The following is a 24,715-nucleotide window of genomic DNA, read 5'->3' on the forward strand; positions in this document are numbered from 1 at the left end:
ATTAGCTGTGTGACCCTGGGCAAGTCAACTAATTTCTCTCAATCTCATTTTTTTTCATCTGTAAAATAGATAATAATGCCTACTTCATAGACTTGTTAGGTGGATCAAGACATTACTTATATAAAATATTTTACAAATCTTAAAGAGTATCATCTCTCTTTTCTATATTTTTTTGTCTTTCTCAGGGGGAATAACATTTCTTTGTAGAGGTAAAGGAATCAAATCTATTTTCATCTCAAACTCCCTATTTTTGTAACAGACTGGCACCTGCATCAAATCATGGTGTCTCAATGTCAGTCCTAGCATCAGGTCACTTTGAAAAGAGCTCTCTCCAAGAGAAAGTATGGCTCAAGTCCTTATAGTATAACAGCATATCCTATGCTTCTTTATGATTGGTTTTAAGAATGCCTGAACTCGGGTGGTTAGGTGGCGTAGTGGACAAAGCACCAGCCCTGTAGTCAGGAGTACCTGGGTTCAAATCCGGTCTCAGACACTTAATAATTACCTAGCTGTGTAGCCTTGGGCAAGCCACTTAACCCCATTTGCCTTGCAAAAAAAAACCTAAAAAAAAAAAGAATGCCTGAACTGAAGATGTCTCAGATAGGAAAATCTTGGAAGGCTAGTATTGTATATCTCTGTATAATTTACACCTAGTGACCTTTGCTTGGTCTAGTTAATTTATTGGTTAGAGTGTGGTGTTGATGAGGCCACAGTGACAGGCCCAGGTCCTAGTGAGGATTCACTGCTAAACTGGAGAAGTGCTATGCATATTATAATGATCAGAGAACTGGAATCTGGAATGAGAAGACTCATTGTAGGATCTTGAGCCAAATAATTTTACCTCCCAACTGTCTTAGACTCTTCATCTATAAGGTGAGTGCAATATTGCTACTTACTTCACAGGGTTTTGGGGAGAAAACTGCTTGATTGACTTTTTTTAAAGATTATTTATTTATTTATTTTTGATTGACTTTTAAGGGATGGTCAAGCATGAGTTAGTATTATAGTTCCTTGACCAAAGCAGCCATCTTACAAATGTTCAAGCTGATGATCATGAGGACTAGGAATACCAAACAAGAAAATGTGTGGGGATTGATGTAAGTTTACTCCCATGGGGAAAAATAATGAAGTGCATATGTCTTACCAATGGTAAATATATAGTAATGGAGAATAAGCCAGCACAAATTCAGCAAATGGTAAATGGATATAAATTCTTCATGAACCACAGGACCTTTGGCAAGTTGCTTTAATCAATTTATTAATCACCTACTAAAAACTTTAAGGCACTAGGTTAATGTCAGTTATTATTGTCATCCTGGTAATTTCTGATGGAATTTGGATTTCCTTTGCTCCTATACATGTGCTATTGAATGAAGATGGAGAGAACCATGCAGACCAGTTTCATTACAAATTTATATTACTCAACCACTACTGGAAAAAGGCTCTCATCACCTCAATAGTCTGATGCCATAGTTTGATGGAGGGGAGCTTTTGTCTCTTTGCCTTAAGTCTCCCCCCACTCCATTCTCTCTATTCTCCACTCCTCTATTCAGCAACCAAAGTCATTTTCTTAAAATGGTTTAGTCATGTTACCTCCCTTACTCAATAAACTCCAGTGATTCCCTATTGCTTTCAGGATCAAATACAAAATGCTTTGTTTGGAAAGTCCTTCATAATGTAGCTCCCTCCATCTTTCCAGTCTCCTTATACCTTACTACTCCCCAACTGCACTCTAGTGATATTGGTCTCTTGGTTGTTCCACAATCAAGACCCTCCATCTCTCAGTTCTAGACATTTTCTCTGGCTGTCATCTATGCCTGGAATGTTCTCCCTGTTTTACTCTGATTATTAACATCCTTGACTTCCCTTAAGTCTAAAGGTCACTAACCTAAATAAAACTAAAGCTCCACTTTTTACAGGAAACATTTTCCAACCTTTCTTTTTATTTTTTTTTTATTTATTTAAGGCAATGAGGTTAAGTCACTTGCCCAAGGTCACACAGCTAGGTAATTATTAAGTATTTGAGGCTGGATTTGAACTCAGGTTCTCCTGACTCCAGGGTTGGTGCTATATCCACTGCACCACCTATCTGCCCCTCCAATCTTTCTTAATTCTAGTGCCTTTTAAAATTATTTCCCATTTATTCTATAGCATGCTTTATGTTTATTTCTGCTTGTTGACTCCCCCCCCCATAATAAATTGTAAGCTCTATGGGGGCAGGGACTGTCCTCCTTTTTTTAACCCCAGCACCTGGCATGTTGATTGATGTATTGATTGACAGTCCTGGGTCAATCATTGTTATTATTACTGTTGAGATGTTGGGATATGTTTGTATAATGGATAGTCTCAGGAGGTGATGAGTTCCCTCATTCTAGACACCTTCCACAAAAATTTACTGGTCTGATTGACTACTTTGGGTGACTTCTGAAGTCGTTTTCATTTTAAACATTCTGTGATTCTGTTTGATTGGAAACCAACAAAGAGATGAGCCTGATTCTAAAGAGTATAATACAAATTTTGGATGGTTCAAAGAGGTTTTTAAAAGAGAAAGGGCAGGAAAATGACTTCAATGAGATAAATGGAAAAACTACAATAAAGCAATTAAAAGTGAATACTGTGAAATTATATTGACTAAACTTGGCTCCAAAGTAGAGAGATGAGTCGGAACTTTGCTTCCCCTCCTCCCATTTTTTGTTGCAGAGGTGAGGGGCTATGCATGTCTAATGCTGTATATAATGACATATTTTTTTCCCCAATATATTGGTAGTTTTGCAGAACTGTTCATTTCTTTTCTCCTCTCCCCTCCTTTTCTCTCTTGTTCTACTAAGAAGGATCTTGCAGTTGCCATGAATTCAATGATCCCTTCTAGACAAATGATCTCCACATCTAAATATTCAGACCTGATCATGATTCTGAAGTCCAGACCAATATTACTATCTGATGGAAATCTATGCTCATCTTCTATTAGCATCAAAAACTCAACATGTCTAAAACAGACCTTATCTTTTTGCCCCAAAACCACAGTAGTCCTCTCAACTTCATAATTTCTATGAAGGTCATCAACAACTTTCTAGTCACTGTTGTTTCACAATCTTAGATTCATCCTTGACTCTTCATTTTCACTCATCCTCTATATCCAGTCTGCTGCCAAGACTTGTCGGGTTTACCTTCATGAAATTCCCATGATTTGATTCCTTTTCTCTCCTGATACAGCAACCATCTCAGTTCAGATCTCCTTCACCACCTGCCTGTTCACTGCAACAGCTACTGATTGGTTTTTGTGTTTCCAGCCTTATCTCTCTCCAATTCAATCTCTTCCTAAAGCACTGGTCTGACTATGTCACCCTTCACCTTCACCATGCTTAAGTTGACTCAGCTTTGTATTTAAAACTGCACAATTTTCAGACTACCTTTCTAGACTAATTTCACATTACTTCCTTTCTTAGAATCTGTGTTTAAGGAAAATTGACCTGCTTGCTGTTTCCAGAGTTGAATGTTCCAACTAGGACATTTGTTCAGGATTTTCTCCTTTCCTGGAGTTGACTCCCCTTTCAAATCCACCTCTTCTAATCCTTAACATGTTTCAAGGCCCAACCCAGGTGTCTTCTGCTATGAGAAACTTTTCCTGATCCCTCTGATTGTTGAATTCTCTGCCCCTCCTCAAATTATCTTGTATTGATTTACTTGTGTACTTAGGAGATACTCCTAGTAGAATGTAAGCTTCATGTGAGCAAGGACTACTTTACTTTTTTTTTTTTAATCTCTAGTGTTGATCATGGGGGTGTATTGGATAGAAAGTTGAGTTTTAAGTCAGAAGACTCCTCTTTCTGAGTTCCAATCCAGCCTCAGATACTGATTGGCTATGTGACCCTGGGCAACTCACTTAACTCTGTTAGCCTCAGTTCTTTATCTGTAAAATGAGTTGGAGGGGGTGTAGCCAAGATGGTGGAGTAAAGTCAGGGACTCCCATGACCAATCAAATTCTAGAGTGGCAGAACTCACAAAAAAAGATTGAGTGAAACAACTTTCCAGCCCAAGACAACTTAGAAGATCCATGGGAAAGATCTGTTATACCAGGGTTGAAAAGGGCCTGCAACACAGTCCAGGTCATGCTGGAGCAAGTCAGCCCCATCATTCAGGAACAGACTGCTGAATTCCTGGAACCCTGAGTCCAGCAGCAATGGAAGTTTCCAGACCTCTCAACCCAGGATTGCCAAGGACAATTGGGAAGCTTGGCAGGAAAACTCTGCCACACAAAGGTGAGAGGGAGCCCAGTCTTGTGCAGACCTCAGAGCAGACCTGGCCCCCAGGGACCAGGAGAAGGTCTTGGGACTCACTTGGCAACTCCTTCTGGAGAGTTCAGCCCAGGGACAATAAGGGGGTTGAGGGAGATTTCACTGGTCTCTTTGCTATCTCTGAGGCAGGACTCTGTTGCTTTGCCCATACTTAGGTCCAGGTCACAGTCTGGGATTCCAGTCTCGGGAAAAGGAGCAGAAGTACAAGAGAGCTCACTGCCTGCAGGACAGCAGGAACCCTTTCTAGGGTAGAAAGGAGTGCTTGTGATCATCTACAGACCAGGGTACAGGCCAGGAAAGCTGCCATAGCCTCTCATAAGACCTTGGAATAATTGAAAACTTGCAGGTCCCTGAGTGGGAAGGGAGGGTGGGGAATCCCCTGAAAACAGCCTGAAAAATCCTCAAAAGCTTGGGAATGTCCTTCACTCAGGAAGCAGAGCCCCACCTTAACAAAGAGTTAATATCAAATCATATGAACAAATGAACAATAGAAGAAAAAATCTGACCATAGATAATTACTGTGGTCCTATGGAGGATCAAAATAAACATTCAGAAAATAAAAAAGTCAAAGTTTCTGCATCCAAATGGCTTCTAAGAAAAGTATGAATTGGTTTCAGGTTACAGAAGAGCTTAAAAAGATTTTGAAAATTAAGGAAAGTAGAGGGAAAAATTGAGAAGAAAAATGAGAGTGATGGAGGAAAATCATGAAAACCGAATCTGAAACTTGGTGAAGGAGATGCAGAAAAATGCTGAAGAAAATAACATCTCAAAAACCAGACTGGGACAAATGGAAAAAGTGGTCCAAAAGGCCAAAGAGGAGAACAATCAGCCAAATGGAAAAGGAGATACAAAAGCTCTCTGAGGAAAATAATTCCTTAAAAATGTAGAATGGAGCAAGGGAAGCTAATGACTTTGTGAGAAATCAAGAACAACAAAACAAAATAAAAAGAATTAAAAAACTAGAAGAAAATTTGAAATATCTCATTGGAAAAATAACTAACCAGGAAAATAGATCCAGGAGAGTTAATCTGAAAATTATTGGACTAACTTAAAGTCATGACCAAAAAAAGAACCTAGACTTCATTTTTCAAGTAATAATCCAAGAAAACTGTCTTGATATCCTAGAAGGAAAGGGTAAAATAGAAATGGAAAGAATTCACCAATCACATCCTGAATAAGATTATAATAAAATTTCAGAACTCCCAAGTCAAGGAGAAAATATTGCAAGCAGCCAGAAACAATTCAAATATTGTGGAGTTACAGTTAGGATAAAACAAGATTTAATAGCTTCTACATTAAGGGTTCATGGGGCTTGGGATATGATATTCTAGAAGGCAAAAGATTTCAGATTACAACTAAGAATCATCTATCCAGTCAAACAAAACATAATTTTCAGGGGAAAAGATGGACATGGAATGAAAAAGGGGACTTTCAAACTTTCCTGATGAAATGATCTGGGCTAAACTGAGAGTTTGATCTTCAAGTACAGACTCAGGTGAAGCATATAGAGAGGGTGGATGGGAAAGGAAAATCATGAGGGACTTAATGATGTTGAACTGCTTGTATTCCTGCATGGAAAATGATGCTGATAACTCATATGAGCCATTTCAAGCTAACAAAGTAGTTAGAAGGAGCATATATAGACCAAGTACAGGAGGGAGTTGAATTTGAAGGTACAATATATTAAAAAGATGGAGTTAATGGGGGACAAAGGAATGTACAAGGAGAAAGGGAAAGGAGAGGTAGAATGGGGTATATTGGGGTATGTTATTTCACAAAAAAGAAGCAAGAGTGCCCAACCGCTTTTGGGGTGGCTAGGTGGCGCAGTGGGGGGCGGCTAGGTGGCGCAATGGATAAAGCACTGGCCTTGGAGTCAGGAGTACCTGGGTTCAAATCTGGTCTCAGATACTTAATAATTACCTAGCTGTGTGGCCTTGGGCAAGCCACTTAACCCTGTTTGCCTAACAAAAACCTAAAAAAAAAGAAAAGAAGCAAGAAAAAGCTTTTGCAGTGGAGTAGAAGAGGGGGGAAAGTGAGGGGGAGTGAGTAACTCTTACTCTCATCAGAATTGGCTCAGAGAGGGAATAAGATACACACTCAATTGGGCATAGAAATCTATTTTGCCCTCAAGGAAAATAGGAGAGGAAAGGGATGAGAGAAAGGGGAGGGGAAGGGGAGTGATAGAAGGGAGGGAAGATCATGGGAGAGGGTAGTGAGGTGCAACACATTTTTGAGGAGGGACAGGGTGAAAGGAGAAAGAATAAAATAAATGGGGGTGGGAGGAATAAGATGGAAAGAAATACAGCTAGCAATAGTGACTATGAGGAAAAAATATTGAAACAAGTTTCTCTGATAAAGATCTCATTTCTCAAACATAGCAAATTTATAAAAATTTATGCAAAATGATGAACAGGATGCTCTCAGTAAAAAAAACTTACATGAGCAGATACAATGAAAAATGTATTTTATACAAAATAATAGCAGTATTGGGGCAGCTAGGTGGCGTAGTGAATAAGGCACTGGCCTTGGAGTCAGGAGTACCTGGGTTCAAATCCGGGCTCAGACACTTAATAATTACCTAGCTGTGTGGCCTTGGGCAAGCCACTTAATCTCATTTGCCTTGCAAAAACCTAAAAAAAAATAATAGCAGTATTGCAGGATGATCAGTTGTGAAAGTCTGAAGGACTTATGATAAAGAACCATACCCATCTCAAAGACAGAGCTGATGGTATTTGAATACAAAATGACGCATCTTTTTTTATTTTTCCTTTCATTTAATCTTTCCTGAAGTTTCTCTTTTTTTGAGGGGGAGAGGGGTTAAGTTTATTTTTACAACATGACTGCAGTAGTAATGTTTCTCATGGCTACATATTTTAAACTTATATCAAGTAACTTGCTTTCTCAATGGGGGGATTGAAGGGGGGAAGAAGGGAGAGAGTTTGGAAATCAAGGGTTTGCAAGTAAATGTTGAAACTTGTTTTCTCATGTAGCTGTGAGAAAATTTTTAAATAAAATAAAATAAATAAATACAAACAAAACAAAACAAAACAAAACAAAATAAAAATGAACTGGAGAAAGAAATGGGGAAACTCCATATTTTTGCCAAGAAAATCCCAAATAGGGTGGCAAAGAGTGAGTCACAACTGAACAAGTGTCCATCACAGTGTTTTGCACATGATTATTGTTCATCTTTCATTTGAAGAGGACCACTGATATCATGGGGTGAGGTCTTGACTTGTATGTGAATTGGCTTAAGTGAGGCAGAACTGTATACTCTGTCCTCCAGAATCATTGAATTCCAGTGGCAGGACAAACCTCAAGATGATCACTGATGGCCCAGGATTCAGTGGATGACTTGGGTGTCTTTAATGTCTGAACAAGCTCTAAGCACATTGCAGCACCTGCTTCAGTTACCTTCAAGGCAGCTAGAATAAACAGTTCTGGTTCACCCATTCCACAGGAGGGTAATCTTCATGTATTTGGGGTAGACACTCCCATTTATTAATGGATTTGAGGTCTCTCAGTTATCCTCAATCTGGTGTAGCCCTTTCTACTCAAACTGTCTATTGGGATGTTGTCATTAAACATGCTACAGCTTCATGGAGCCAGAGGAGGCTAGGGTGGCAGGTAGATACTGAATGTGGATCAATGGCCCCAAAATGGGCTTGGCAAGCCCTAGAGGTACCCTGCAAGTACTTAATTAATACTCGTTGAATGTTTCCCCTTCTAAAGCAATGACAATTTCTCTGAGGAAGGTTTTTCTAGGAGTCACCATGGAAGTCAAAGCTGGAGATACAAAGAGTCACCATAAGAGAGAGCCCCTTAATTGTAAGGGAACCCCTTATTTATTCTGGTAACAGAGATTGACTTTTATACTCAAGTAAATATAGTCCTCCCTTGTCTAGAAGGAAATCTACAGGGATTGGTCCTTCTAAAGAGCTTTGGGCTACCATTTTCTTTCACATTATCTACATAAAATTGTAAGGGAAGCAAATCTCCACTTTGGTTCTCAAAAATTAGAAGAGTTTTTCTTTTCATTATCAACATTCATATCCATCTAGTATTATTTTGCCTTCATTAAGAAACACAAGCTTCCACTTTTCTAGTGGAAGAGAAACAAGACTAAGAGAATTTTCTTATGTAACATCTGAAAAATGTTTATTATAGTTTTATGCTCTACTATTAGTTTAATTATATTTGTCAAATTCTGTTGTGTCAAACATCAATGCAATGAAATTCTCTATAACAAAAAAATTTTCAATATCCCAGGCAGTCAAGCTTGTTTCAAGCAACATTTAGTTCAGCGAAATTCATAGGATCATAGATTTATAGCTGGAAGTAATGTCATAGATTATTTAACTTATTTCCCTCATTTTACACTCAAGAAAACTGAGGCACAGAGAGCAGTGACTTGTCTGAGAATGCTCTAGACTACAGGATAGAATCCTGGCTGGGAGATGCCAGATTTTAAGTCATCCTATTTTTTTTTCTTATAGTCCTAGCATTTGTAATGAAGATAAACTGTAAGCCTTTCCAATAAGATCAGAGGAGAAGCAAGCATGTCCATTATCACCATTACTATTTACTTTTATATTAGATATGCAAGCTCTAGCAATAAGACAAGAAAAAGAAATCGACAGAAACGTATAGATGAAGAAAAAATTTTTTTGAAGATGATATGACAGTTTACAAGGAGACCCTAAGAGTCTACTAAAATATAACCTGAAACAACTATCTTTAACAAAGTTGCAGGATATAAAATAAACTTACACAAATTATCGGTATTTTGGTATGTTACCAACAGAATCCAACAGGGAGAAAGAGAAATTCCACTTAAAAAATGCAGACAGAATATAATATTTGGGAGGTTATCTGCCAAGACACCCTTAGGAACTATATGAATATAATTACTAAATGCTCTTTGCACAAATATACATCTAAATTATTAGTGAAATATTAATTGTTCAAGCACAGGCCAAGTCAGAATAATAAAAATGATATATTCCCTAAATTAATTTACCTATTCAATGTAATGTTAATCAAACTTTAAAATAACCACTTTATTAATAAAAATATTAGAATATAAATAACTATTAAAATATATAATAGACTAGAAAAAAATAATAACAGAATTCATCTGGAAGAACAAAAAGATCAAGGTTATCAAAAGACTCATTAAAAAAAATGGGAAGGAAGGGGACCTAGAACTACCAGATTTCACACTGTACCACAAACATATGATTGTCAAAATAATTTGGTCATGGATAAGAAATAGAGGGAAAGATAAGTGGAAAAGACTACGTATGTAAAATACAGACGCAAATGAAGTAACTTAGTGTTCCACAAAATCAAAGCTCCTAGCTAGTAGAGCAAGAACTCATTAGTTAACCCCCCCCCCAAAAAAAAAACCCAAAACACATTTCTGGGAAAACTGAAGAGTAGTCTGTCAGAAAATAGGCACAGTCTAATTTTTTTTGTTTGTTTGTTTTTAGAGTTTTTTTTGGCAAGGCAAATGGGGTTAAGTGGCTTGCCCAAGACCACACAGCTAGGTAATTATTAAGTGTCTGAGGCTGGATTTGAACTCAGGTACTCCTGACTCCAGGGCCAGTGCTCTATCCACTATGCCACCTAGCCACCTCAGTCTAATGTTTTATACCATATTCCAAGATAAACTCAAAATAGGTACTTGATTCAGACCTAAAGGGTGATATAAGCATATTGGTAGAGCATAAAAGAAGTTATATGGCAGATTTATGGATATGGGAAGAATTCATGACAAAACAAGAGATAAGAGCGGTTCACAGGAGGTAAAATAGTTAATTTTGATTACATAAAATTAAAAAAGGTTTTACACAAACAAAACCAATGTAGCTAAAATTAGAAGAAAACCAGAAAACTGGGAAAACATTCTTTTGCAGCAGGTTTCTCTAAAAAAGGAACTAAGACAAATAAAAGGAACTAAGACAAATTTATCTAAGTAATAATCATTTCCTAATTGAGAAATGGCTAAAGAATATGAATAGGTCGGGCAGCTAGGTGGCATAGTGGATAGAGCACTGGCCCTGGAGTCAGGAGGACCTGAGTTCAAATGTGTCCTCAGAGACTTAATAACTGGCTGTGTAGCCTTGGGCAAGCCACTTAACCCCACTGCCCTAAATAAAAAAAAATAATTTTAGAAAAGAATATGAATAGGTAAACTTCCAGAGAAATACTCAAAATTACTAATAATTAGAGAGATTCAAATTAAAGCTGCTCTAAGGTTGGCTAACTCTCACATTACAATGACAAAAAAGAAAAGTGACAAATGCTGGGAGGGGTATTAGAAAAATAAGTACACTAATGCACTACTGATGGAACTAAAACACTACTAGTTGTGAACTAGCCCAACTATTCTGGAAAACAATTTGGAATAATTCCCCAAAAGCTGTTAAACTTGTGCAAACCTTTAATTTACTGATATACAATTAGGTCTGAGAGACCAAAGAAAGAGGGAATAGGACCCTTATGTACAAAAATGTTTATAATAGCTGTTTTTATGGTGGCAAAGAATTGGAAACTGAGGGGATCCTTATCCCCTAGGAATGACTTAACAAGCTATGGTTTATGATTGTGATGGAATACTATTGTGCTACAAGAGATGATGGACAGTTTGGTTTTTAAAAATAAACCATCAGACCCGGAAATGCAAAATGAAGTGAGCAGAATCAGGAGAAAAATCTACACAACAGCAGAAGTATTATAATGATTATCAATAGTGAAAGACTTAGTAACTCTGGTCAACACAATGACCAATCACAGTTTAGATTAGATTTAGATGCATGATGAGGCATACTAACCATATATATATATATATATATACATATATATATGTATATATATATATGGAGAGAGAGAGAGAGAGAGAGAGAGAGAGAGAGAGAGAGAGAGAGAGAGAGAACACTGATGAGCTCAGAGTACAACTGAGGCATATTTTCATCTCTTCCTTGTATTTTTTTTTGGATGTGGCTAATGTATGGAATGCTTCATGAATTTGCGTGTCATCCTTGCGCAGGGGCCATGCTAATCTTCTCTGTATCGTTCCAATTTTAGTATATGTGCTGCTGAAGCGAGCATGATATGGTTAATGTATAAATGTGTTTTGAATAACCAAATGTATTTGTAGTAGTTTTTGATTTTTTTCCTGCCTTTTCAATGGTTAGTAAAGGGGGAAGGGGAATAGAGAATTTGGAGCTGAAACTAAAACAAAAGTGAATTAAGAAAACAAAAACAAAATATGCCCTGGGAGAGTTTCCTGCTTCTTAAAATAATTATCAGCAGAACAGCAACAAATGCTGAAACCCATAAACCTGATTTTGTACATTCCAATAGAATACAACAACAAACAATCTTTTGGCATTCCTTATGGCAGAATCTGACCAATGTCAGTATTTCCTTTAGGTCTTTTCTAATTTTATGCCGGATCTTTTGCGCGATCAATCTTTTTTTGCATTTGTTTTATTTTGTTCCATTTTTTTTTTCTACACATACTAAATCAGCATTTGCCAGAAGGAAAAATCAAACTTTGGAATCTGTTAAATCCTGCATAGAAGCATAAAGTTCCCAATTTCACATCACTGATATACCCCTTAGAATGAACTTCTCTCTTCTGAGTTTTCAATCCAGTTGAGGGTATTTCCCCTGGAGAAAGAGAAAAGAATTTACCTCTTAAAATTCCTATTCAAAAAATTCTGTACTTGAAATTTGAATGGACTAGCACCTCTGAGTGTTATATTAAGGAGAAATACCCAGGAAGACCACGACTGATGCTTAGAGAGTAAGAATGAATGCCCATTTTAGGAACCAGAAAGTTGGAATATCTTCCAACTTTTAATAAATTGTCATGATTGGTCAACACCCATTGCCCAATGTCTTTTTCAGTATGTGGTAACTGACTGGGACAAATCAGTGGAGAATGCATTGCTCTTTATTTTCCCCCACCTGCCCCATTAAACCTACCAAATCATTCACATGCAAAACACATGCACACACTCTTCTCCATTGCCTCCATTATTTTATGTGGCAAAAAAACTTTCACAGAAGAGGGTAAAATAATGTAGGTTATTACAACATATTCAGGACACATCTCTGACATAGCAAATTGAGGAAGGGACATAACTTGTAGAGTAGTGATCAAAAGCCAGATAAGGAGAGCTTTATTGGACACAATTTTAGTCTTGGAGTAATTAAGGTCAGGGGCATGTTTGTTGAGACAACAGCTGAGACAATCATGGAATAAGATAAGGGGGGAAGGGTTTCTGGTTGTGCTTATGTAGGGGTGAGGGACAAATGAATGGACGGGATCCACTGGTAACTAATTGTACCGAGACGGAATGCTACAGGTCAACCAACCCTAAGTCTGAGTTAGCCAAAGTGGTATTACATAATTAGAATTCAGCTTTATTGCACATTAAGGGCTAAAGAGCTCAGTCTGATTATAGAGGTAATTTTGGCATCTAATTAAGGGAGCATTCTGCTTTCAACTCTGTTTCAGTGAACTTGAAACAACCATGCCAATGTGACAGTCTATCTTGTTGCAGCTCCCTACTTATAATAACGAATATCTAGGCAATAAGGGCAGGAAAAAATGACTGCTCTTTTGGAAGCTGCTTACTTGTCCAAAGGAGACTGGCATGCTTTATGATCATTGGAAATGCTTTCAGCTAAGAACCATAAATGGCACTTCCTCGGCCACTTGAAGGTCATTTTTTATAATGAGACAGTTTTTTAAAAAATGCCAATTGGCAAACATATGTTAACCTATCTTTAAATTTAGATTGCAGTCTCTCTATTACTAAACATACAAGAAGATTATTACTTTAAGATTATTACTTTAAAACTGCTGTCGTGACAGATTCCAAAATTCAAGTAGTAGAGGAACTGAGCTAGATTAAATCTGATTAAAAACAGGGACAGAATACAGGTGTTGGAAAGGTCTATATGTAAGGAGTTAATGCTGGAACCTCCCATTTGCAAATTTTTGGTGTGCTAACTTTGTCCATTGGAATGCAGGCTATTTGAGTACAGGTATTATCTCACTTGTTTGTAACTGAATTTCCAGCACTTAGTTAACAGTGCTGGCACATTATAAGCACTTGAGAAATTATCTATTTGTTTGTCTGTCCATCCATCCATCCATCATCCGTGTATCCATCCATCCATCCATGTGTCCATCTGTCCATCCATCCATCATCTGTGTATCCATCCATCCATCCATGTGTCCATCTGTCCATCCATCCATCATCCGTGTATCCATCCATCCATGTGTCCATCTGTCCATCCATCCATCCATCATCTGTCCACATATCCATCCATCCATGTGTCCATCTGTCCATCCATCCATCCATCCATCCATCCATCCATCCATCCATCCATCTAATAAAGTCTGAGTCTCCAGCATTTTGTTTTCAGTTCCACCTCTTCCCTAAAAGAGACTTTAATTCACTTCAATATTTATTAGGGACTGGCTATATGTCAAATTCTGTTAATTTGGGTACAAGAAATTATATAGTCTTTGCTTTTGAACTTCAAACTAGGTGATGGAAGGACAGGAATAAGATACAAATAACTGTCCTACAATTTACTTCTATTTGCCCTTGTAATCTGCCCGCGCTCGGACTCATTAGGGTAGAGATTGTTTCATTCTTTGTCCTTATATTCCCCAATTCCCAGGAAAGAGTCTGACAATAATTAACATTTAATAGATCCATAGATGAAGATATAGTGCATTTATTAAAGGCTCAGAATGTGCTAGGCACTCTAAGCAAAGGAAACAAATATGAACAAGCAAGACAGCCTCTATTTGTTATTGGTTGAAGTCCATTAGAGTGGTTAAACAAAGAGGGAGAGGAGGATCTCATCTAGCTGGTAGGGGATGGTGGTGGTGGTAGGCTTAGGCTTTATGGCAGAGGCAGCATTGGAAGTGGACCTTGAAAGAATAGGAATTTAACTGGCAGAGATATCCAAGGGGTTTGCTTTAGGTATGGGGGGGTCCTGAAGCACCAATGCAGTTTCAGGAGAAGGCAAGACAAAATCAAGGAGAAAGTTCTTTGCACAAAAGTATAAGAAGGTGTATATATCATGAAATCAGCTGGAACCATAAAATAAAGGGCCCAGTGTAAAGAAAGAAGTCTTGACTGAAGGCCAAGAAGAACTTGGTTCTCCTACATTATCTTGGGTAAGCCATTACCCTCACTGGGCTTCAGTGTCCTTAGATGTAAAATCAGATGGGTGGTGTGGTTTCTAAAGTCACTCACTGCCAGATAAGAAGTTTTTCTGATTCTAGGTTAGGCAGTTTATAGCTTGCCTTCTGAGCAATAGGGAGATATTCAAGGCTTTGGAGGAGAGGAGTGTTGCAATCAGACTTCTGAATTAGGAAGATGATACAAAGTGGGAAATAGTTGGTATTAGAAACATCATTATTCTCTTAGATATATTTTCACACAATGTATTTTTTTTGCTAGAAGCTTTGTTACTCTCAAGACTATTTTAGGAAGTGGTTGTCAGAATAAAATTAAGAAGGGAGAAAGAGTTCACAGAGTTCCAGACTACACTAGGCCTAGCTTTGACCATTGCTAATAGATTCTAACATTAAAAAAAAAAATTTGGCTTAGGAAAAAAAAATTCCCCTTCTCAAACTCCAGGAGATCCAATCTTTGCAAGTATGGGTTTGCCAAACCGGTAAGTCACTCACAACATCTGCAAGAGATTATAATTAAGCAATAATTTTTTTAAGAAAGAATTTGTATTAACCAAATTTATGACTATGAGAAACAAATGTAGCAAACAAACACAGAAAAATTGCATATTAGGATGCTAATTAGATGCATTTCTATTTATAAGCTGCCTTGATCAGGCTAAAGCTTTTTCCGTTTCAGGTGTCAGTGTTACGCCCACAAATGTAAACAATTCCCTTGACTGGAAAACACCTGCTTGCCTCTGGAGATGGGGAGTGTGCTAAGGAAAGACTATTCCCAGTCACTTGGAAGGAAGGAGATTGTATCTCTTCAAACAAGATTACTGACTTTTTTTTTGTCATCAGATAAGGCTGAACTTTACTGTGACTTGGTCATGTTTAGAGGAATGAATGGAAATGGCCAGACCCTCCAGGGGACACAACCTGAGACAGGTCCCTGAGGACTAGATAAAAAGAACCCAACCTACCTACCTCAATTGAGACACCTGGCTAATGTAACTGAACTGGCCTTCTGAGGCTGCCTAAGTCTACTCTTCCTGATGGGAAGAGTAACTTGGATCATTATTGCCCATATTGGCTGTTGTATGTTGTGAGTTGCCAAAGAGTTGCTAATTGAGTTTGTAAAGGAAACTTTCATACTGGGAACTCTCTTGCGTAAGTGAAATCACAGGACTGGCTCATTCCACCCAATGGCTTTTTCTACATGTGTCTTCCCTGGGTCGATCTTGTTGAGGAGTCATAGAGGGATTCCAATTAGATAGCACTTGGGGGGCGGTTTTGTTCTATCTTGATGACTTTAAGAAGGGGGTAAAAATGCACTCAGTGAAGAGGAAAAGGAAATTTAGGGACAATTATATCACATGATCAGGGTACACAGGTAAACCTAAGGAGGAGGAATAGCTGATGCTTAGACCACCCTCTCAACTGAACTGGTCAAAACAAGAAAGGACACACACCTGCACACACATGTACCACACACAGCTGGGTACTGAAATCCATTTCATTCAATGAGGAAATAGGAAGAAAAGGAGAAAAAAGAGAGGATTAGAACAGTAATACAAACCCAGTGGGAACTACTTTGTTTTAAATTCTTTGATAACATAGTACTTATAAATGAAATATTTTAGAGAGCTAGATGGTACAGTGGAAATCACTGGGTCTGAAGTTGGGAAGTACTGAATTCAAATCCAATTTACTAATTGTGCCCAACTGATCTTGCCCTAATTTCCTTGTTTGGGGATGGGTTCTCTTAGAAAGTATCAAATAAGGTAATAGTGCCTGCCACTACAATAATGGGTACTATTATAAATGCTAACCACTATGAAAGAAATATTTTGCCATTTATTTGACCATGTCTTTGACTTCCTTGGGTTAATGTTTAATTATATAATGCTCATCTTTTCATTTGGGGCAGGTGGGCTTGGCTAAGAATGGGTAATAATAGCTCACATTTATATGACAATTTTTTCATTTCTAAGTTTTTCTTTTTCATTATTATGAATTTCACAAACATCAACACATAGGAACATTTTCTTATGCAAAGAAGAATAGAAAAAAGTAATCAATTGTCATAATAAACTTTTAGCTGACTCCCTGTTTCCCTAAGCAAACTATCATGTCATTTGCAAAAAGCAATAATTTTTCCTCTTTGCTTTTGCTGATTCCTACAATTTCTTTTTCTTTTTCTAGTTCTATAACAATGGACATTTAAATAAACCATATGAAATAATAGTAGTGACAATGAACATCCTTGCTTCATCCTTGATCTTACTGGGAAAGTCTATGGCATTTCATCATCACTTACTTCTAACTCTTGGTTTTAAATAGATGCTATTTACCATTTTGAGAAATAGTCCATTTGTGACTTATTTACATTTTTTTTAAAACATCACCACACATCTATACTTAGAACCATCAGTTACAGCAAAAAGAGAAATTCTGAATACTGTATATAAGTTCACTTAATTTCTTAGTATACTTTCTGGGGATGTCCACATAGATGATGAGGTTGATGGAAAGCTCCAAAGGAAGGTATGGGAGAAGAGGTATTAGGCTAGCAAACTATTTACAGGGCAGGTATTCTGACTTTACTGTCCTTATGATTGGGAAATCTGGACAGTTTACCAGTCCCTTGCCAGGAAACTGAATCACATCTATTTGCATTGTCATGGGAAGATTCTGATGATCACCTGACAAGATAAGCTACCAGACAAGTCCTTTCTTGAGCTGAAATGTCAAGCATTCAAATTCTACTGCAGAAAGCACAACTTTTATATGAATGCCAAATATACATTTGCCTAAATGACAACTTTTTGGAGCACAAACACAATGCAAGTACTTACATGAAGGTTAGAAGAAGAAACACAAGAACATTCCCAAGATTTCTCTGAAGAACTCTGAAATTGATTTTGAGACATGGGAAACACTGGCACAGGGCTTCCTAACCTGATGTGTCTGCATCAAAGAAGCCACTGTGTCCTGAATGAAGCAGAATTACAGGAGCTCAACATGTGATGTGTAAATATAGAAATTCCCATGCCAAATGTTCATATGAACTATCTGTACTCCATCTAGGGTAGAGCATTCTGAGATTATATTGATCTGATTAGCCATAGTACCTTGACCCCAAAATAGTGATGTCATTTTTGGTTCTCTTTGAGCAGGAAGGACAATAAACAATTATCTCAACCTGGTTTAGGTAGCAGAAATTTATTTTTCTCATAGAAAGTAGCTTGAGAGATGTTTTTTATTTCCCCATTTTATCAAATAATTTATGTAATATTATAATTGACTAGCTTTTAAATGTTTGATAAAATTCATTTATAAATCCATCTAGTCTTGGGTTTTCTTTTTCTCTTAGGAATACTTTCATAATTGTTTAATTTTTTTCTGGGGTTGAATAATTTTAAATCTCATTCTGTTAATCTAGGAGTTTTGTATTTTTATAAAAGATTATGCATTTTAAACAAGTTATCAGGTCTAGTGGCATAATTGGGGAAGTTTTAAATAATTTCTCTTATTTTCTATTTATTTGTTGTGAATACACCTTTTTCAATTTTTATATTGGTTAATTTTTTCCTCTCTTAAATTATCAGATTAGCTAATTATTTATCTATTAGGTTTTCCCTTTTCTTTTTGGTCAATCTCACACTTTAAAAATTGTTTCATTTTTGATTTTCAGAATTCCATTTTTTTTCTTTAATTGGGTCTTTGATTGGGTACTTTTCTAATATTTCTTAGTTGCATGCCCAATTCACTGATTTGTAATTTCTCTTTTTTGGATGATGAAAATTTTTAGATATATATGAAATTTTTCCTAAGGACTTTTTAGAATTACATCTCAAAAGCTTTAATTTTTATCTTATCATTTTCTTTTACTTTTCTTTTGTTTTGATAAGACAACTGGGTTAAGTGACTTGCCCAGGTTCACACAGATAGTAAGTATTGAGTATCTGAACTCTGATCCTCCTGACTCAAGGGTCAACACTACCCACTGCACCAATTAGAAGCCTCTGTTGTTTTCTTTAATAAAATTATTGTTTTTAAGATTTATTCTTTTTTAAAAGTTATTTATTTATTTTGAATTTCAATTTTCCCCTTAATCTCACTTCCCGCCCCCCACCCCTCACAGAAGGTAGTCTGTTAGTCTTTATATTGTTTCCATGATATACATTGATCTAAGTTGAATGTGATGAGAAAGAAATCATATCCTTAAGGAAGAAAAAATAAAGTATAAGAAACTGCAAAATTATATAAGATAACAGTTTTTAAAAAATTAAAAGTAATTAGTCTTTGTTCAAACTCTACAATTCTTTGTCTGGATACAGACAGTATTCTCCATTGCAGGTAGCCCCAAATTGTACCTGATTGTTGTACTGATGGAATGAGCAAGTCTATCAAGGTTGATCATCACCTCCATGTTGCTGCTAGGGTATACAATGTTTTTCTGGTTCTGCTCATCTTGCTCAGCATCAGTTCATGCAAATCCTTCCAAGCTTCCCTGAATTCTCATCCCTCCTGGTTTCTAATAGAACAATAGTGTTCTATCACATACATATACCTCAGTTTAATAAGCCATTCCCCAATTGATGGACATCCCCTAGATTTCCAATCTTTGCCACCGCAAACAGAGCTGCTATGAATATTTTTCATAATCTCTTCAGGGTATAGACCCAGTAATGGTATTGCTGGATCAAAGGGTATGCACATTTTTGTTGCCCTTTGGGCGTAATTCCAAATTGCTCTCCAGAAAGGTTGGATGAGTTCACAGCTCCACCAACAATGTATTAGTATCTCAGATTGATCATAAGTGTCCAACATTGATCATTGTCCCTTCTGATCATATTGGTCAGTCTGAAAGGTGTGAGGTGGTACCTCAAAGATGCTTTAATTTGTATTTCTCTAATAATTAGTTATTTAGAGCAACTTTTCATATGACTGTGGATCGCTTTGATTTCCTCATTTGTAAATTGCCTTTACATATCCTTTGACCATTTGTCAATTAGGGAATGCTTTTTTTTTTTTAAATTTGACTCAAGGCCGGCTAGATGGCGCAGTGGATAGGGCAACGGCCCTGGAGTCAGGAGTACCTGAGTTCAAATCCGGCCTCACACACTTAATAATCACCTAGCTGTGTGGCCTTGGGCAAGCCACTTAACCCCATTGCCTTGCAAAAACCTTAAAAAAAAGGAAAAGAAAAATTTGACTCAGTTCTCTGTATATTTTAGAAATGAGTCCTTTGTCAGAAATACTAGTTGTAAAAATTATTTCCCAATTTACTACATTTCTTTTGATCTTGGTTACAGTGGTTTTGTCTGTGCAAAAGCTTTTTAATTTAATGTAACTGAAATTATCTAGTTTGTTTTTAATGATGTTCTCCATCTCTTCCTTGGTCATAAACTGCTTCCCTTTCCATAGATCTGACAGGTAAACTATTCCTTGATCTTCTAGTTTGCTTATAAAATTGTTTTTTATGTCTAAATCCTGTACCCATTTTGATCTTATCTTGGTATAGGGTGTGAGGCGTTGGTCTAATTCAAGTTTCTGCCATACTAACTTTTTATCGAAGAGTTTTTATCGAAGAGAGTTTTTATCCCAATAGCTGGACTCTTTGGGTTTATCAAGCAGCAGATTAATCATTTCCTGCTATTATACCTAGCCTATCCCACTGATCCACCACTCTATTTCTTAGCCAATACCAGACAGTTTTGATGACTGATGCTTTATAATACAATTTTAGATCTGATAGGACTAAGCCACCTTTTTTTTGTACTTTTTCATTAAATCCACAGAAATTCTTGACTTTTTATTTCTCCATATAATTTACTTAAAATTTTTTCTAACTCATTAAAGTAATTTTTTGGAATTGATTGGTAGGGCACTAAATAAGTAGTTTAATTTTTGTATAATTGTCATTATTATTATTATTATTATTATTATTATTATTATTATTATTATTATATTAGCTTGGCCTAGCCATGAAGTTGATATTTGCCCAGTTATTTAAATCTGATTTAATTTATGTGAGAAGTGTTTTGTAATTGTTTTCAAAAAGTTTCTGAATCTGCCTTGGCAGGTAGACTCCTAAGTATTTTATATTGTCTGAATTACTTTGAATGGGATTTCTCTTTCTAGCTCTTTCTGCTGCATTTTGCTAGTCATATATAGAAATGTTGAGGATTTATGAGGGCTTATTTTATATCCTGCGACTTTGCTAAAGTTGCTAATTATTTCTAGTAGTAGTTTTTTAGATGATTTTTTTTAGGATTCTCTATACACCCTATACCATCATGTCATCTGCAAAGAGTGAGTTTTGTCTCTTCCTTTCCAATTCTAATTCTTTCAATTTCTTTTTCTTCTCTCACTGCTGAAGCTAACATTTCTAATATGATATTGAACAGTAGTGGTGATAATGGGCATCCTTGTTTCACCCCTGATCTTATTGGGAATGCCTCTTGCCTCTCCTCATTGCATATAATACTTGTTGATGGTTTCAGCTAGATACTGCTTATTATTCTAAGGAACAATCCATTTATTCCTATGCTCTCTAGTGTTTTTAGTAGGAACGGGTGCTATATTTTGTCAAAAGCTTTCTCAGCATCTACTGATATAATCATACGATTTCTGATAGGTTTGTTATTGATTTAATTAATTATACTAACAGTTTTCCTAATATTGAACCAACCCTGCATTCCTGGGATAAATCCTACTTGGTCATAATGTATTATCCTAGTGATAACTTCTTGAAATTGTTTTGCTAAGATTTTATTTAAGATTTTTGCATCTATATTCATCAGGGAGATAGGTCTATAATTTTCTTCCTCTCTTTTAACTTCTCTTGATTTAGGTATCAGCACCATATTGGTGTCATAGAAAGAGTCAGGCAGAGTTCTGTTTTCACCTATTTTTCCAAAGAGTTTATATAGAATTGGAACCAATTGTTCCTTAAACGTTTGATAGAATTCACTCGCGAATCTATCCAGCCCTGGAGATTTTTTTCTTAGGGAGTTCAATAATGCTTGTTGAATTTCTTTTTCTGAGAAAAGGGTTATTTAGGTATTTAATTTTCTCTTCATTTAGCCTGAGCAACTTATATTTTTGTAAATATTCACCCATTTCACTTAGATTATCAAGTTTATTGGCATAGAGTTAGGCAAAATAATCTGGAATTATTATTTTAATTTCCTCCCCATTGGTGGTAAGTTCACCTTTTTCATTTATGATAGTAGCAATTTGGTTTTCTTTCTTTTTTTAATCAAATTAACCAGAGGTTTATCAAGTTTATTGGTTTTTTTCCATAAAACTATTGGTTTTATTTATTAGTTCAATAGTTTTCTTGCTTTCGATTTTATTAATTTCTTCTTTAATTTTTAGAATTTCTAATTTGGTATTTAATTGGAGGTTTTTAATTTGTTCTTTCTCTAATTTTTTTTATTTGTATGTTTACTTCATTGATTTTATCTTTCTCTAACTTATTCATGTAAGCACTTAAAGATATAATATATCCCCTGACAGCTGCCTTGGCTGTGTCCCATAAGTTTTGGTATGTTGTTTCATTACTGTCATTATCTAGGATGAAATAATTAATTCTTTCTATAATTTGTTTTTGATCCACTCATTCTTTAAAATGAGGTTATTTAGTTTCCAATTAGTTTTAGGTCTACATCTCTCTGGCCCAATATTTTATATGATTTTTATTGCATTATGATTTGAGAAAGATGTATTCACTATTTCTGCCTTTCTGCAATTGATTATTAGGTTTTTTTTATGCCTAAATAAATGGTCAATTTTTGTATAAGTGCCATGTACTGCAGAAAAAAAAAGTATATTCCTTTCTATCCCCATTCAGTTTTCTCCATAGGTCTATCATGTCTAGGTTTTCTAACAATCTATTTACCTCCTTAACTTACTTCTTGTTTATTTTATGGTTAGATTTATCTAGATCTGAGAGCAGGAGGTTGAGCTCTCCCACCAGTAGAGTTTTGCTGTCTAAGTCTTCCAGTAACTCCTTCAACTCCTCCTCTAAGAATTTGGCGAATACATATTTAGTACTGAAATTACTTTATTGTCTATGGCACCTTTTAGGAGGTTATAGTTTCTTTTCTTATCTCTTTTAATGCTATCTATTTTTGCAGCTGCTTTGTCTGAGATAAGGATTGCTATCCCTGCTTTTTTCATCTCAGCTGAAGCAAAATATATTTTGCTCCAACCTTGTACCTTTACTCTCTGCTTCAAATGAGTTTCTTGTAAGCAGTATATTGTAGGATTCTAGTTTTTAATCCATCCTGCTATTCGTTTGTGTTTTAAGGGAGAATTCACCCCCATTCACATTCAAAGTTATAATTACTAACTTTTCATTGCCCTCCATGCTATCCTTCCCTCTGTTTGTGTTTTTCCCCTTTTTTCACTTTATCCATATTCCCCAGTATTGTTTCTGAATACACCACCTTCAGTGTTTTTGCCCTCCTATATCCAACCCCCCCATCCACTTTCTTTCCCCTTTCTCTTTGCCCCTTCTTCCTTCCCTTCCTTCTGTTAGTTCCCCTTTTCCTTCCCCCATCCCCTTTCCCCCCTTTTAATACTTGAAAGGTAAGATAAGTTTCTTAACTTAATTGAGTATACATATGCTAACTTTAAACCAAATCTGATGAGAGTAAGATTCAGGTGGTTCTCACTTCCTCCCTTCTTCCCTTCTATTGCAATAGCTCCTTTGTACCTCTTAATGTAATGATATTTACCCCATTGAATCTCCTCCATTCTCCCATCTCTTTACTGTTCCCCTTTCTATGAAGGTATTATTTTTAAATCATTCTATTTGAGTCACAGAAAAGTCATCAGTGTCCATCACTTCTGGCTAAATAGAGTCTCTCTAATAGAGTTACAGTTCTTGAGAGTTGTCTTTCTCCCAGGTAGGGATATAACCAGTTTCATTTTATTGGATAGCATTTTTTTAATCTTTTCATGTGTCTCTTGAGTCTCCTATTTGAAGTCCAAATTTTCTGTTAAGTTCTGGTCTTTTCATCAGGAAAATTTGGAAATCTCCTGTTTCATTAAATGTCCATTTTTCCCCTGGAAGAGAAGGCTCAGTTTTGTTGAATAGAGAATTCTTGACTGCATTCCAAGCTCCCTTGCTCTTTGAAATATTGTATTCCAGGCCCTTCAATCCCTTAATGTTAATGCAACCAGGTCCTGTGTAATCCTTACTGTGGCTCCTTAGTAATTATTAAGTATCTGAACTCCAGTCCTCGTGACTCAAGGGTTAATGCTCCACCTACTAGCCAACTAGCTGCCTGTTGTTTTCTTTAATAAAATTATTGTTGCTAACATTTATTCTTTAGAATTATTTTCTTTAGTCATTATTTATATTTGAACCCTTTCTTTAAGTGTCTAATAGTGATGTTTTATTGCAGTGAAATCTATAAATCTATAAAGGATAAGCTTAATAGTTCTTCTTTTCTGTAATGGTTTATAAGGTTTTCTGCCCCTGACACACAGCCAATTTTTTTAAAGATGTTGTACTGCTAAGAAATATGCATATTCTTTTTTCCCACTTGTTAATCACCATAAATAGATTATTAACTTTAAATTCTTTTTATCTATCTTTTTTTTTGATTTGTCTAGATCTGGAAGTCCCCAACTACCACAGTTTCGTTGTTTATTTTTCCTTGTAGTTTGATTAAAATTTCCTTTGAGTACCAAGATGCCATGCCACTAGTTATATTATATATAACTAATCTATGATCTATGGTACCTGTAAGCATAATGAAGTTTCCTTGTTTTTCTTTTTACTATTTTTAGTTAACTATTTACAGTAGAACCTTGGTTTATGAGTAAGTTAATTTATGTAAGCTTTGCAGGACAAAGAAAAATTTTTTTGCAAAATTTGTCTTGCAGGACAAATAATAATTTGCAGTATACAACACCATCATGTTTAGACTTGAACAGCTCGAAGGGATGACATTCAACCAGGGCAATATTTTTTTTCTTTCATATGTTAAACAAAAGAACCTCACACAACACACATTGTCCATTTTTACTTCAATGCTACCTCCATGGACAGCCCCATCTTACTATTCACAATCATTCCCTTTGCTCAAGCCCTCATTACTTGTTACTTGAACTATTGCATATCCTCCTAATTGGTCCACTTGTTTCAAGTACCTCCCCTCTCCAATTCTCTCAGCAGCAA

At 36.2% G+C, this 24,715-nt stretch overlaps 1 protein-coding gene and 1 non-coding gene across 3 annotated transcripts in view; both read right to left on the reverse strand.

Moving 5' to 3' along the window:
- Positions 1-24,715, reverse strand: part of ACSF3 (acyl-CoA synthetase family member 3) — a 233,613-nt gene that overhangs the window by 61,756 nt on the left and 147,142 nt on the right. The window lies entirely within an intron of this gene.
- On the reverse strand, positions 11,302-11,408 carry LOC141510364 (U6 spliceosomal RNA). Its single transcript, XR_012474860.1, has one exon. It is a non-coding gene; the product is annotated as a U6 spliceosomal RNA (small nuclear RNA).

Source organism: Macrotis lagotis, chromosome 1 (genome assembly GCF_037893015.1).
Source record: "Macrotis lagotis isolate mMagLag1 chromosome 1, bilby.v1.9.chrom.fasta, whole genome shotgun sequence".
NCBI classification, from domain to species: domain Eukaryota; kingdom Metazoa; phylum Chordata; class Mammalia; order Peramelemorphia; family Peramelidae; genus Macrotis; species Macrotis lagotis.